Source organism: Melospiza melodia, chromosome 18 (genome assembly GCF_035770615.1).
Source record: "Melospiza melodia melodia isolate bMelMel2 chromosome 18, bMelMel2.pri, whole genome shotgun sequence".
NCBI classification, from domain to species: domain Eukaryota; kingdom Metazoa; phylum Chordata; class Aves; order Passeriformes; family Passerellidae; genus Melospiza; species Melospiza melodia.
In genome coordinates, this window is record NC_086211.1 from 16,425,337 (window position 1) to 16,441,582 (window position 16,246).

Sequence of the window (16,246 nt, forward strand, 5' to 3'; positions counted from 1 at the left end):
TTTACATCCCAAGGGAATAGCGGTGGCTGTCCATAGAACACAAAGTGCCTTAGTAGCAAAGTAGGAGTGTTGTGTGATTTGCAGCATAAGTTCATGCTCATTAGAATGTTTGAAACAGTGATAATTGAAGATGACTCGGTGCTGATCAGGAGGTCTGACCCCTCCTGAAGGCTTTTTGTAGCTGGGAGCAACTTCCATTGGAATGTCGCTGGGAAAACCTGTCTTATTACCAGTGGCTGTTCCCATACACTGACTGCTGGGGTGGTCGGTGTGTTTCCAGGCTGCAGGTGTTGGAGGGCAGGTGCTGTTGCCATGTGAGTGTCGTGAGCCTCTGCTGGGCTCTGGGAGAAAGGAGTCTGCATGTAAATATGTGGCAGAGCTTGCTGGGCTGCAGTTCTCATGGGCTTGTGTTGATGTTGGACTTGGCTGGGAGATGGGCGGTGCTGCCTCGAGCTGCCTGGGGTGCAGTGTGGGGTTCAGTAGCACAGTAAGCCCTTGAAGCAGTGTCCTGCCTCTTGTGACATGCCCAATGGGCTCTCTTCAGCATTGTTGTCTTGTGGGCTTCTCCATGAGTCTTTTGACAGAATCACAGTCTGGCTGAGGTTGGAAGGAGCCTTTGAGCTCATTTGCTTTAACCCGTTGCTCAAGCAGAATCACCCAGAGCAGGCTGCCCATGAGTGTGTCCAAGCAGTGTTTGAGTATCTCCAAGATGATGGGAGACTACAAGACCTCCTTGGGCAACCTGTGCCAGTGCTCACAGGGAAAACTGGTTTTCTTATATTTAAAGGAAACCTTCTGTGTTCCAGTTTGTGCCCATTTCTTCATGTTCTGTCACTGGGCACCACTGGAGAGACTGGCTCCTCATGTCTGCACTTCCACTTCAGGTATTTACATACATCCCCCCCCCCCCCCCCCCCCCACCTCCCCAAGCCTGCTCTTTCCAGGTACTCCAGTCCTTTTATCCTTGGGGCCCTTCACAGGGCTCTCTTCAGTCTGTCCCTGTCTCCCTTTTGCTGGAGAGTCCATCCCTGGGCACAGCACTCTTGACCTGCTGGCTGTAGCCCAGGACGCTATTTGCCTCAAGGTCACATCACTGGCTCATGTTTAACCTGGTGTCCAAGAGCAACCCCAGTTTTCTGCCAAGCTTAGTGGCCCCAGCAGGTGCCTGTGTTCCCCAGGGGCAGGGTGTTAACTGTGAAAGCCCTTTGCTGGCATTGCCAAGTGGAGGACTTTTACTTGAAAGGCACCTGCGTGTTTTCATCCTTTCCCACAAGAAGCAGTATCCCCATCTCCTGCTGTCATGTCTCTGTGGCCATCACTCCTCATTACAGCTTGCTGTTTGCATTGTTATCTGCCTTATAAGCACATTCAATTATCAGTAAATAATTTTTATATAATAAGAGGGCTCTGGTGTCTTGTTTGAAGATCAGTGGCAGTATTTTGGAAGAGCTGGTCCTTTGTGAGGGGCGCTGTGGCTGCCACATGTACCTGAAGAGCTTTCCGACTGAGTGGCAATACGGTGAGCTTGCTGGCTTTTGTCTGCTTCTCAAACAGCACAAGAGCTTGTAAAAATTCTCTCCTTTGTTAAGGGATGCCTTAAATATTGTCCCGCCTCATACCCTCCTTCGCTTTAGGGAGGTGGGGAGGAAGGATGACAAAAGTCATAGTTGTGGGCTCCAGCCCCTGATGTTCACTATAAGTCCTTTCTTTTGTCCTGCCTTAAATCTGCTTTCTTTGTGGAATGACTTGCACTTTGGGAAGATGTTTTGTTTCCCCACCCTGAAAACAGATCTTACAAATAGCTGATTAATGGGAATTTCTGCAGCCTGATGGTGACCTCATACCATCCAAAGAGGAAAACTTTGTGTAATGTGGGAGACCAAATACTTTTACCTGAATCTTTTGCACTGTAGGCTGGTGAAAATAACTGACAAGCATGAAGTGCAGGTTCACTTGGTACCAGATCTGTCTCCATATCCTTTAGGCCCTCTTGATCCATTCCTGGAGCCTGCAGGTACTGTCAGATTTCACCCATGGAACAAGTATGAGAATCTTTGTGGTTATTAGAGGGTTATTCCAATTTACCTTGAATTCTTCTCTGCAGTTGTCTTGATTTACAAATGCTGTTGGTCCTGGAGAAACCAGATTCTTTATTTTCATCAGAACTACTGTGATACTTGTGAAGATAATTTTCTGCTGAGCAGGCAGATGTTTGCTTATATATTTATGTTACTTTTTTCCTTTTTTCCAAAATACGTCCATTTAGTTGCTCAGAAGTAGAAAGCACCACAAGTGAAAGAATTTGTGGTGATCCCATTGGGTCTTCTGGTTGAGGTAAAGCTCACATTTTGGGGATGTTAACCATTGTGTCTCAGTTTTCTCTCATGCCTTTTTTTTCAGTGTTTTCATTTGACCATGATTCAGAATTGATCATAGTCAAATGATCAATTGACAATACAATTACACAATATTGTACATTATGATTTAAACTCAGCAATTGAAGATAGTAAAATTAAAGTAACCAACAACATAAAATTTTTTCTGGAGATACCTGAATTTGAAATTTATATCTAAGTAGGTTAGTTATTTTAGATGAAGATTATAATGTTCTCTCTGAACTGGTAAAAGAAACTCACTGGCTATTCTTACAGCCTCCTCAGGATATCTTCACACTGAATTATCTCTCCCCAGGCTGAATTTTCTCACCTTTGTAAACATGTTGTTTGACAACTTCTGCAATAGAAATTGCTTAATAAAGAAAAATAACTTTGTGTTTCAGGCATTATTTAAGATTGTCATACAAATAAACATGCATTAGATAGACGTGGATGTGTATTAGAGAGGCTTATTATGTAAATTTTACTGTATAAAAGACGTAACTTTTTACCCCAGTGTGCTTGATTTGTGGAAACCTACACCTTGCAACCTGCACAGAATAAACGTCTCATTTCTAAAATTAGACTCTGTGTCTTTGTTTGGAGAGCTCCTAAAATTGACAGTGGCTCACTGCATTGGCCTACCATCGACGCATACTCTATGTGAAAGGTTGGCATGTTGGGATGCTGAACATGCCTTGCCTTACAAAACCTGTAGCAATATAACTGAATAGGACTGTAAGCTAAAAATTTACTATCCCATCATGTGTCTTCTGATGCAGGACTAGGATTGATGTTAATACATATAACTGTAAGGAAATAATTCCTTTCTTCCCCTGAAGGTGGACTGGGGGGGCATTTGTTGAGGCATAACTTTTTGATGCCTTTTCTCTGCTCAAAGAGAGGTTAGAGAGCTGCCTCTGCCAGCAAGAGGAGTGTTGCTTGCCATTCTGGATCAGGTGCTGCCTCCCTCACTCCTGCCCACAGGACACCAGGGCAGGGACCACTCTCTTCCCTTTCCTGGTATCATGGTAGTGTTGTGGCAGTCTGCCCTTTTCTCTTTGTCTCATCCTTTGTGCATGGCTCTACAGGAGAAGGGCGATACTGGCATGGTTGGCTGTGGAGTGGGGTGACAGCACAGGTGGAAACTGGGCTGGCAGCAGGGAGACATCCTGAAGGATGTAGAATGTGCTGTGCTGTTCTGGAGACGTCGGCTCATCAGCCAGTGCTGGCTTTGAGCTGTGGAGTGAGGTGTGTCCTGCTGCTGGCTTCTCCCCAGCTGGTCTGATGCAATGCAGACTGAGAGCTGAAGTACAAATGCTTTGGGTTTATGCTCCAAGAGATGCAGAAGCAGCTTGTCCTTCCCTTGCCTCTTTTGATCTTCTCCCCATTGAAAGTTTGTGTGCAGAATAAATTTTTTTTTGTGAAAACTATACATGTTTCTACCTTATTAGAGGTGATGTTATAGGACATCAGCTGTTGGAAAGCCACTTGCTATAAACACATAATTAGTTATTACAATTTTTCCAACAAATTGTATGAATTCTACACTGAAGATTCTTCTGTTTACAAGTTCTGTTAATTTAAAGGAATGTAACAGTCAGTTTGTGATTCTGTTTTGCAATAGAGACTGGCCATATGATGCATATTTTTAAATCACTTCTCTATTAGGAATTAGGCTTTCCACATGTAATGCCAGTCAGTCCTTGCCATTTGTTAACCTTTATTCTCGCTAATCTTGAGTGAAAAAATCTGTATCCGTACACAGATCCTTCATACAAATCGTCACTCAAGTTCATGGCAATTACTAATATTCATAAATATCATTGTTACTAAAAATTGCCTTGAAAGCAAAATAGTGAGCAAGCACTGTGAGCTGCGTTTTATTTAAAAAGCAGTTCAGGGTAATCTGAATATCAGTTGATAATGATGATCAGAGGAAATGGCTAGGTTTCTCTTCAACAGGGTTAACTGCATAAGTCAAATTGTGATCCCCAAGTGAGCTTTTATGAGAAACTTTTTTCCCTCTGGTGCAATGGAGCAACTGCTGCCTGGTCCCTTTCTGTTCACGGCTCTGCAGATTGATTATTGCAGATTTGTCAGTAATACTTCTGGGATTTCCCCAGGTATATGTAGGCAGAAGTTACTACTGGAGTTTCAGCAAGCAACTGTAAGAGAAAAGCCAAGAAGTCTGGGAGGATTTGGCTTTACTGCCATTGCAGATGGATTTAAATAATAGAATCACAGATGGTTTGTATTGGAATGGACCTTCAAACTCATCTCCTTTCACCCCCTGCTATGGGCAGGGAGATCTCCCCCTAGACCAAGTTGATCCAAGCCTCATCCAAACCCTGGCCTTGGACACTTCCAGGGATGGGGCCGCCACAGCCTCTCTGGGCAACTTGTGCCAGGGCCTCCCCACCCTCACAGGGAATAATTTATTTGTAATATCTAACCTCCTTTAGTTTAAAGCCATGCCCCCTTATCCTATCAAGTTTGGAGAGGGATTGCAATAACTGAATTTTCAAGAAAAATCCACAGTCAGTCTTCATTTATCTGAGAACGATACAGTCTTCCATCTAGCAAAGGCATCTTGGCCACCTTCATTCTTTCTCTTGTCCTCTGGTGAGGATGGAGATGGGCCCACATATCCCCATCATCACTGGTTGTCTTAGTGCTTCTGACCAGCTGTAGCTGGCTGGATCCTTTAATGCCATTGAGGAGGAAGCAAGGGGTGTCCCAGGTGAGAGAAGCTGTATCTTGCCTGGCAGAACAGGTGGCTTTAGTTCAGGATTCAGTGGGAAGCACCAAACCTTTTGCTCCTGAGCTGATTGTGACATGGCCTCTTCTGTTCATGAGCACCTGCTAGTGTCTATCTTCTGTCCCAATGTCCTGCTTGAAAGGGACTTGCTCAAAGCAGGACATTATCAGCTGAGTCTGATAAAAACAGTTTCAGGCTCTTATTTATCTTTCCTCTTCTGCCTGGATCATGGCCATCCCACTTGGTGGTATGAAGGTGAGTTGCTCCTCAGTTCCAGAGCAGACCTGCTTGTCCCCCTCAAGACAGGAAGCATCAACAGAGAGTTGCCTGCCCATTCACCTGCAAGGTTTTGTGGAAAGGTATTCCCACTGGACGTGTGCCAAGTTTCTCCCAAAACATAATTGTACATAATAATTGTAAATACTAATTGAAAACAGGAAAATTTGCTGATCTGTTAATGGTTGGGTATTTTCAAGGCATATGGTCCAAAAGCACATTAGCTTTTTGCCGTTTTTGGGTTTGGGATTGTGTGCTTCCAAAAGGACTGAAAGACATCACTGGCAATACATTTACGAACAGCACATAGGAGAGAAGTGTACAGTATGACCTATCATACATCTTGAAAAATGTGGGTATGGAGAAGTACCTGCCCTTCCCCACAATGAAGAGAGGTGTCATTTCAGTGTATTTTGTAATTTTCTTTCACCAGTCAGTGATAGCTTTGGAAGAGAGCCCAAATACATGTTTTGGTTGAGCTAAATCAGTAATCTCTATTTATTAGCAAAACTGGAGAATTCTACTTTGGAGGGGAGAACAGTGTCTCGGCAAGGACATCACAAAATCATTTAGGTTAGAAAAGACCTTCAAGATCATCAAGTCCAACCTTTGACCCATTACCACCTTGTCAACCAGACCAGAGCACTGAATGCCATGTCCTGTCGTTTCTTGAACACCTCCAGGGATAGTGACTTCCTTCCTTCCTTCCTTCCTTCCTTCCTTCCTTCCTTCCTTCCTTCCTTCCTTCCTTCCTTCCTTCCTTCCTTCCTTCCTTCCTTCCTTCCTTCCTTCCTTCCTTCCTTCCTTCCTTCCTTCCTTCCTTCCTTCCTTCCTTCCTTCCTTCCTTCCTTCCTTCCTTCCTTCCTTCCGCCACTTCCTTCCGCCACTTCCTTCCGCCACTTCCTTCCGCCACTTCCTTCCGCCACTTCCTTCCGCCACTTCCTTCCGCCACTTCCTTCCGCCACTTCCTTCCTTCCGCCACTTCCTTCCGCCACTTCCTTCCGCCACTTCCTTCCGCCACTTCCTTCCTTCCTTCCGCCACTTCCTTCCTTCCGCCACTTCTTTCCTTCCTTCCGCCACTTCCGCCACTTCCGCCACTTCCGCCACTTCCGCCACTTCCTTCCTTCCGCCACTTCCTTCCTTCCGCCACTTCCTTCCTTCCGCCACTTCCTTCCGCCACTTCCTTCCGCCACTTCCTTCCTTCCTTCCTTCCTTCCTTCCTTCCTTCCTTCCTTCCTTCCTTCCTTCCTTCCTTCCTTCCGCCACTTCCGCCACTTCCGCCACTTCCGCCACTTCCGCCACTTCCGCCACTTCCGCCACTTCCTTCCGCCACTTCCTTCCTTCCTGCCTTCCGCCACTTCCTTCCTTCCTCCCCTCCTCTCCCCTTCCCCTCCCTTACTCTGGCTTCAGAGGTAGGTTGCTTCCCCATTCTGGAGCCCTGCCCTCCCACCAGCCTGCTCCCCTTCAGTTGAAGTGCCCATGGCTGCTCTGCTTCTCACCTGTACATGGTATTTGATCTTCTGCGCACTTTGTTACAAACTTGTAAATAAAGGAAGTAACACCTCTTGGGATAGTTTGGTGGTTTAATAGAGTTTTTCATCACAGCCACTTTTGTATCAGTGCTAAATGCAACTGCAGCATCTTTCTAAGTTCTATTTATTTGAACCACTGCCCACACTTCAATAGCCCCACCTTTGTCCTGCCTCCCTGGTTGTGTGCCTTGTCATCCCTTCAGCTGAGTGGTTTTTGTGGTGGACTTAAGTTCAGTCAAAATCACATAATTTGCACCACAATTCCAGATAACAAAAATACCTACAAGTATATCCTTTCCCTCACAAAGGAAGACAAGTTAACACTACCAGCTTGTGTATTTTTAGTTTTTTTCCTTTTTATATTGTTAATTCCATTAATATTTGTTTCGCAGTCTATTGTTATCCATGCTCTCTCTCTGCTCAGCATTTAAAACCAGTGCAACAGTGTCTTTTATCTCCCTGAGTGGAGGCATATGCAGGAGGCAACTGTGACTTCAATAATGCAATGTCATACATGAAAAAAAAAACATTTTGGAAGAAATTAAAAACAGGCAGGCCAAAGTCTGGACAATGGTTGTTGGATGCTTTAAACTTGCCGTACTTGGGGTATGATGAACTCTCTGATTTGGAAGAAGATTCACATCTATGCTCTTGAAATAAGGAAACTCATCTAAACTAGTACTTACCAGGGAATTTTACTGGGAATGCCTCTGTCCAAGTGCCCAGCTTTCATAGAGCAGTCTGCTGTGTGAAGAAGCAGTGTGTGAAGCAGGAGGTCGGTCGTGCATGTTACAAGGTGATGGATGTCTAACAGCCACTCAGCCTGTTAATAGTATATACTATGTGTTTATACACACACATTAAGGTGATATTAGCATTAAAAATGTGTGTAGCTGTAATAGGTAGTAGATATACATCACTGGACACTGTCTTGGTTTGAGTTGAATTACTTCAGACTTGAGCCCTAGGGACTTCTACTGCATAGTAATTTTTGCCCCAGTTTCATAGCTGTTTTGCCACCAGCATTCTCAAAAACACCCACTCTTCCTTAACAACTCAGGGCAGCAGCACTGGAAGGGACTTCCTGAGTCAGCATGTCCAGTCGCTGAGTATTGCAGGAACTTGAGTCACATAATCAGTTTCATAAATATGTACCAAGCTTGGTTAAACCTCCTGCCTCTATTCCTCCCTTCCTCAAAATTGCAGTGGAATTCTTTTTTGGATTTTAATTCATGGCCTGGTTTTCCTGGTTGGTTATTGTGCTATCATTGTCTTTTACTATTAGTGAGTTTTTGCCTATCAAGTATTTATTTCTTTGAGAGAAACTGGTCCTGTCCTATCTGGTCTCTGCAGGGTCCTGGAGCCAAACTCTGTTCTCTTGCCAAAGAAGGCAGATTTGCTGGCCTGTGGCATGTGTCACCTTGCCAGCCTAATCTTGTTTTATAGATTCCCTCATATTTTCCTTGAGTGACCTGTAGCCACATCTGATGCTTGGGCTGATCCTCTCTGAAAGGCAGAAGGAATAACATGTGATTTTACAGAGAAAACTTACCTGTGCCTTACAGCGTGTGAATGCTCTCTGTGAGTGTCCCATGGCCTTTTTCAAAGTGTTAGTAATAAGGTTTATGTGAGGGCTTTCACCTTCATTAGCAAGTCTGATGTGGCCTATACGACATGGAGTGACTGAGATGGAAACGTCCATCTCCTCTCTGCCCTCCTTGGCTGCAGTTGCACCTGGCCCACAGCATGTCACTGTGAGGCCAATTAGCTGACGGTTCCATCATCAGCTTCCTCTCCACCTTTCTCCTCACAACACAGCTGGTGGTTCTCATGTGCATGCCCATGCACTCAAGTGCTGTTCAGCCCTGCATTGCTCTGGTCTCCAGAATAATTCAGTTTTTCTCTCCAATAGTTTGTTCTCTTTAGTGCTGGTGTAGTGTCATCTTCAGGACTTCACAGTCATACCTTCTTTCTTGTTGGCCATCCTGGTGGAAATAAGATCAAGGCTGTTTTCAAGGACGCCTGCTCTGCCAGAAACTCACCTCTTCTGTGTGCACCCCTTTCTTCTCATGCATCTTCTGTCCCAATTAACCTTGTCATTAGTCCCACCCAGAGATGAGAGAAGCTGGATGTGTGAATGCTGTCTGAGGCAGAGCCTGGAGCAGGGTCCAAGATGTGGGAGGGTCCCTCTGTATCTTCTGGCTGTGCTGGAAGACCAGGCCTACTTCATGGAGAGCATCATAAAGGAAAAATAATTCTCCATTGGAAAAAGGCTCAGGTCCCTTTAAGCAGGAATATGGGAGATGGTAATCTTTGCATATATCAACAAAAAAAACCCCAAATTTATTTCATGGAAGACACTCAAACTCCCATCTATGGTTATTAAATATCTCCTAGATAAAAGATGTCATTTTGACTTCTTGGAGTTAGCATCAGGAACAGAAATCTTTTATCTCCAAGCTCTGCAGATATAAAGGTAATGTTATTTCACTGTGCTTCCATGGAGATTGGAATGTTCTTTCAGGAGTGCATTTGTCTTTGAGGATAGCAAAGATTCCAATGCAGGGCATAGCTCAGAGCATCTTTCCACTGATGCCAAATTGATTTTTGCCTTTTTTGCTTTTATATATTCTCAATGTTCTTTACACATATATTTGTAGCTCTGTAGCCTATTATTGAAGCTATGTACTGTGTGTCCTTCTGGGCTAATAAATTCTAAAAGCTAGGTTAAAAATACAGTTAAAATGACATTATATTCTGTTCTCTTTTATGATGTCTTGGCCATTTTGCTAATAATTGGCCATGTTTACAGTCAGCTTTATTTGCCGGCAGAGACCTTACCTGAGGAAGGCTGTATTTTTCCATATGAAATGCTTGTACGTGTGTCGTCATGTGATTCAGGGTTATATACATCTTAATTATTCAATATGAAAAGGTTATTGTAATAATGCATTTCTAATATAAAATTCCTCCAGGGCTGGTATGTAATGTGTGCTATACTGGGAATATGGTTTGAACTTCAGGCCAAGCTCTGCAATGAAAACGTAAGAGTTTTCACACCTGCCACAGCTGTGATGGCACAAATACACTCAAAATGAGGAAACCACAGTAAGCAGAACAGGGGACACTGGAGAACACACAGAGCAGAGCAAGGGACATTAGAGAACACAGCTGGAATTTGCTGAGTTTTGTGACAAGTACAGGGTAAGATTTTGAACAACTATGAAATTTGAGTTGGTAAATCAGTTGTGAATTTTAAGAAGTGTGCTCTAGTTGCAGTGTTAAATTGTTGGTTCTTCATGACAGAACTGCAGCTCTGTTCAGCTCATGGCCTCTGTCAGTGCAGTGTGGGAGGGTGAGGGTTTGGCCTTTTGGGCTGTGCCTTGTAACACAGTGCTGACAGTGTCTTCTGTTTGCTGTAACCCTTCGGAGATGGAGAAGATACAGTCTGTTACCAGAATTTACTCCTACCAATGGTGTGCTTTCTCATAGCATTGGGATCAGGTGTTCGCTGTACAGGTACCATGACTGTGATCACTTGGAACAGGGTCTGCTGAAGGCAAGTGCTGTCCAGGAGAAAGGGTGGCATTGCTTGGAGCATCCCTGGACCATGGGTCTGTCACATCAAGGCACTGAGTGAGGAGCAAGATGAGTTATAATCAGGTGAGATGCAGGGAGCTCTTTTTTACCTGTAGATGATGCTGCTTTCAAGGAGCCAAAACATTTCTAAAATTCATGTTAGGTATAGCATGATGGAAATGCAGGAATGTTTTTATCATGGGGGGAGACGACTAATGACCATTTTTCTGTTTTCTGAAGGTCCATTTCAGCTCTTGAGACCAGCAAGTGAGTGTAGCTTTAAATATTTTTAAACTATTTCTTTTCCCAAGAGAAACACTAAATATGTCTGTACTGCCTTTCTTCTGGGAATGTTCTCATGCAATGAGTGAAGTTAATGTTGGTGTAGACAACTAAATTCCTTAATCTTCTACTTCATCTTTGCTAAATAAATGCTTATAGGGATAAAAAGCTGAACATAGAATCACTGAATGGTTTGGGTTGGAAGACACCTTAAAGCCCATCTTGTCCTACTCCCTGCCATGGGCAGGGACACCTTCTACTAGCCCAGGTTGCTTCAAGTCCCACCCAGGGTGGCCTTGGACACTTGCAGGGATGGGTCAACCACAGCTTCTCTGGGCAACCTGTGCCAGGGCCTCCCCACCCTCCACAGGGAACAATTTCATCCTAATATCACATTTAACCCTGTCCTCTGGCAGTGGGAAGCTGTCTGAGCGTGTCTGTGGCCTCCTCTGGACTCACTCCAGCAGCTCTACATCCCTCTGGTGAAGACCCCTGAACTGGAGGCAGCACTGCAGATGGGGTCTCACCTGAATGAAGTCAGGGCAAGAATACCCTCCCTCACCCTGCTTCCCACGCTAAAATTAAACCACAGCTGCCTCAAGTGAGGTGTTTTCTCCCAACACAACTTTCACCCACAGCCCTGCACCCTCACTCAAGTCTGGACTGAACCCCAGCACTCCCTTTGCTGGGCCCCCACTGAATACACTGTCCGCCACCAAAAATTAAGGCCACATAATGAGATTCCTGCATCTCTGCGCATCTCTCTCTCTGTTTGGTTTCTCACTGATGTGATGTGATGATTTCTGATTATATGTTACTATTTTTAGTCATTTTCTTCCTTTGCAAGAGACAAGAAAGCATAAGCCAAGCAATTCACAATGTACCACTGCTCTTCAAAGGCATAGTCATTATTTGGCCTTGGGATGATTTTGTGCTAGTTATTTTCCCTCTAAAGAATAGTGTGTGAGCCATTGTTGTTTGCCATAATCCTGGATTATTTTTACAGATCAATGATCCTACTTAAAATCTGGGGATAGACCTGGCAGAAAAAAAATCCATGTGACATTTATATATACATATATATATATATATATGTATGTATGTATGTATGTATGTATGTATGTATACCAGTTCCCCAGTTCCACATTCCAGTTCTCTTAGATGACTGAGGTGATTAACTGTTTAATTGTTCATATTCAGAAATTATTCTTTGAAATTAGGTGTAGAGGCTCTGGAAAAAAAAAAAAGAGAAAAAGTAATAAAATATTAATGATTTGGTCAGCCTGGCTGTTCAGAACTCCTGGGGCTGGGGACTCTTTCTGCTTCCAGTGCACCCACTTCTTTGTCATGATGAGAGACCAAAAAAAAAGTACCTAATGTCTTTACCAACAGTGGAATTCTCGTGTCCTTTTTATTTCTCTTTTCTGAAGGTCTTTATTGCATCTCCATAAAGCTGGAGTTGGAAGCTGTGAATTCTTGAGGTGAGAGTGTGAGCTGAGCTCTGAGCAGTGAAGCCATCAGGGAAAAGCAGTGATAGCACTTGGCCATGGGAATGAGAAACCTTTGAAATCAAGGGCAGCTGCTGTGGCAGGCTCAACCTGGTATGCTACATCACCACCAGGTTTTTCTCTTGCCTCTTGGCAGCACTAAAGTGGAAGAATGCAGTCAACAAATTTGTGATGCAGTGTAGCTTGGACATTGGAGTTGTGGCAGAGTGCTTTGCAAAGAGTTTATTGGGTTATTTTAAGATGTATTTAAAAAGTCTATGAGGCTATGCTGTTTGGTTGTTTCTTTGGAGTTTTTTGGTTCCCTACTTGGATTCAAACTGACAGAGAGCAGGGTTAGATTGGCTGTTGGGAAGAAATTGTTCCCTGTGAGGGTGGGGATGCCCTGGCACAGGTTGCCCGGAGAAGCTGTGGTTGACCCATCCCTGGAAGTGTTCAAGGATAGGTTTGGATGAGGCTTGGGGCAGCCTGGGCTAGTGGAAGGTGTCCCTGCCCATGGAAGGGTGCTGGGACAAGATGGTCTTAAAGGTCCCTTACAAACCAAACCAGTTGTAATAGGAGCTCCTATTAAACGTTTATAATGAAAGAGCAGTGTTTGTAGTGTGTGCTTTCTGAAGTCATTGGGATTGTACTGTTCTGAGGCCAGAATTGTGGATTTGATTCCTCTGAATATTCCCTGCCCTTAGGAAGGTTTGCTGGTTAGCATGAGTTAGCATCCACAGAACTTTGGAATTTCCTCTTTGGGCATCAAACGTCTGTGCAGCATTTAGGGAGGATTGTCTGGGCATAGACTGAGATAAAAAACACAAAAAGCAGGAGAGTAAATAATAAAGATTCTTTTTCTGTTATAACTGGGTTTGATGCTTTTTGTAAATATTGCAGAAAATGTTCTGATGGGAAAGAGACTTACAAATTAGTGTTCCATCTGCCTGGTTATTTTTAGAAGGTTTAAAGAGTTGGGGTAATGTACTGGATCCTCTTCAAGTTACTGAGAAATTCCCACAGCTTCAACAGGGCCAGAATTGTATGGTCTCTCTGAAAGAAATGGAAAAAGTGAAATGCCAATGGATATTTGTTTACTGAGTTTTATTCACTCAATAACATGTACATGCAGTATGACTGCCTCTGGGAGCCTGGTTAATCAAAAAAGTTTAAAAAAAAATAAAACCCCTTTATGCAGAACATAGTTTGTGTTCTCTGTTTCTGCTGCCTTGTTGCAAATTTTCAGCACCATGGGAAGGCAGAGTGGCATAGAGAGCACTGAGGATTTCTTGTGTGCTGGGGATACACTTGGTAGATTGAGTTTGGGCAGGAGAGATGCTGGAGCCAGTCTGGCTGCTTATCTGGGCCACCTGCAGCCTCATGCCTTGGGCTGTGAGCCACAACTTGAGGGCTGTGGTCTGGCATCCTGCTGGAGATGAAGTGCTGTCTCTGCTGGTTGTCTCTGGAGGCTCTCGTTCACAAGAGTAACTCATATGAATGTCAAGTGCCTGTTTTCTCCGAACTTCTGGTGCAGCTTAGTTGTACTTGTGGGTCTGCTCCCATCTCTGGCTAAAAATTAGTTAAATCTCTGCTGTTTCTAGTGGCTAGTGAGGTGTTTCCCTGGATGTTGTATGGAAGGTCTGTTGTGGCTTACTGGGGAAAACTAAAGCCTGCCTAGATACCCTGGTAAGAGCTCACTGGTGCCATGAAGGATGAGCAGCAGTGATATCTGGACATTAGGAACATCTTCCTTCGGCAAAGCCGTGGGATTATTGTGGGTGAACCAGGACTCCTGAATGACTGACCGATGTGATCAAGCAGAAGCCGTTTATTTACGTTACGCGCACTTCTATGGATTCTACAAACTACTAAGATCACGCTTCTTGATTGGTACCTTTGTCTTGTTCCCTTGTTCTCTGCCTCCATTTCTCAGCATCCATGATTGGTTACCGTGCAGGTGTTCTACAGTCCTCTGTTATCTAGTTCTTGCCATCCTGGTATGCAGTCTCTCAGCTTCTTCGTTCTTATATTAGCACAGTTTATGTCTTAGTAACCTTGATGAATTTCACGGTGCTTTGAGAAAATTCTGATAAGAACAGTTACAGATTATATGGCTGGTGCACACTGAGATCCAAGTTCAGATACATTGCTACAAGGAATCTTTTCCTTGTTCTGCTGTGTTAGCTGCTCACTTCACTCTGGATTTGGGACTTTTCCTGCTGTCAGAGCTTGTGATGAGCATGGAGAAACTTAAATGAATTCTGATGTCAGAGCAGGTACAAGGTGCTGCACAGCCAGGAACTGGGTCAAGCCCTTGGGCCCCTGCACACAAATGCCATCATTTGATCTCCTCAGCACCAGGATAGGCCATCCTGCCATGCATTTATGAAAAATGCTGTTCTGCCCTACAAAAACTTAGGGCAATATTAATTTTTAATATAGTTGTCTTCATATCTCTTTTCCAGCTGCTTAATTGATTTCTAGTTTTATGTTTCTTTGATTACTTTTAGGTTGCAAAATAGACAGGTATGAGGAAAAAGACTGAGCCATATTTGTAGAAGAGTTAAAGTTAAGAGCAGAGACGAGAGGATGTTGCATGTTCCTGCGTGGAGAAATGGGAGCAGGAAAGTGATGAAAGCTGAGCCACTGCAATGTGATGGGGATTTAGCCCTTGGCTGTAATTAAAAGGGTTCATCAGTAAAGCTTTAGCACAGAGTGCTTCCAGCAAAATCCTATGAGATACAGATTATACCAGGAAAACACTCTCTTGGTATAATTTCCATCAGCCTCTAGATGGAGCAAGTGAAACTGCTCATTGTCAGTGTCCGTTAGGACTTCTTTTCCTGTTTTATTAATTCTGAAATTATATTGTTGTTCTGAAAAAGCATTCAAAAATAAATCCACAAATTTACAAAGCAGGTTGTTTTATAAAGTTCTCAGAATCTATAAAACAGGTTGCTGGCTGAGTGACTAAGGGATTTCAGTGTTTGATATCTCAGGAGGAAACACATTTAAAAATCTAAACCCTTGAACAATCTTAAAATATAATTAATAAGTAAATTTTTAGCCTCTGAGATGACTTCTTTATAACAGAAGAAAGGTGTTGGTATTTTTGCTGTTTCTAGAAAGTTCTGTGCAAAACAGCCATCAGTGGGAAAAACCCCCAAGCACTTATTACAGTAAATTTGGACAAGAAGAGGAATAAAGTTAAAAGCCCAGTTAGAGGTTAAAGGCACTGCAGAACACTGAGTGCAGGGAAGCAAGAAATGGCTAAAGTGTGTTTGATTGTTTCTATAAATACAGATATGTAGGAATGCAAACTGAGTCACTGCTCCAGGAATTTACTGAGCAATTTTAAAAGTTTGCAAGAATCATAAGTAACGTGGCTTTCAGTCATCTGCAGAGAGGATCCAGTTTATAATGATGGTTCCAGTGTCCCTGCTAATAATTCCAGTAAAAGCGGTAGGGAATGGGCAGAGGTTTACCCTGAGAGTGCAGCAGTGCAGACTGGTTCATCTGCAGAATTTAACAAAATAATCTTACTGAGCATTTAAATGTGTTAGTTTCCCTGAGAGTCTTTGCCAAAAAAAGATTCTTACCAGTATCTGTCTCTTTTGAAGTAAAACAAGGCTTTAATTTGTTAAATTGAAATTCTCATGCCTCTGAGTTTGTGAGAGAACCCTTCCCCCATGCAGAGGGCAGAAGGAGAGAGTGGAGAGAGTTTTTCCTCCCCATTATCCATGCTTTTAGACAGAGGAGGTTTCTCCAGCCACTGTGCATGTGCTGGTGAATCTAATGGGCCTGGACCTCAGGAGGATTTGGCAAAAAAAATTTGGAGAGAGAGAGGCAGGGTCAGAAGCAAAGCCTTGTGAGCTCTTCACAGGCTCCTCTTAATTCCTGTGGGCTCCTCTTGGCCCATAAACATTTTTAAGGGTGGATTAAAGCCTGCATGGC

At 43.6% G+C, this 16,246-nt stretch overlaps 1 protein-coding gene across 27 annotated transcripts in view; it reads left to right on the top strand.

Moving 5' to 3' along the window:
- MAPK8IP3 (mitogen-activated protein kinase 8 interacting protein 3) overlaps positions 1-16,246 on the top strand; it is a 71,944-nt gene that overhangs the window by 4,611 nt on the left and 51,087 nt on the right. The window lies entirely within an intron of this gene.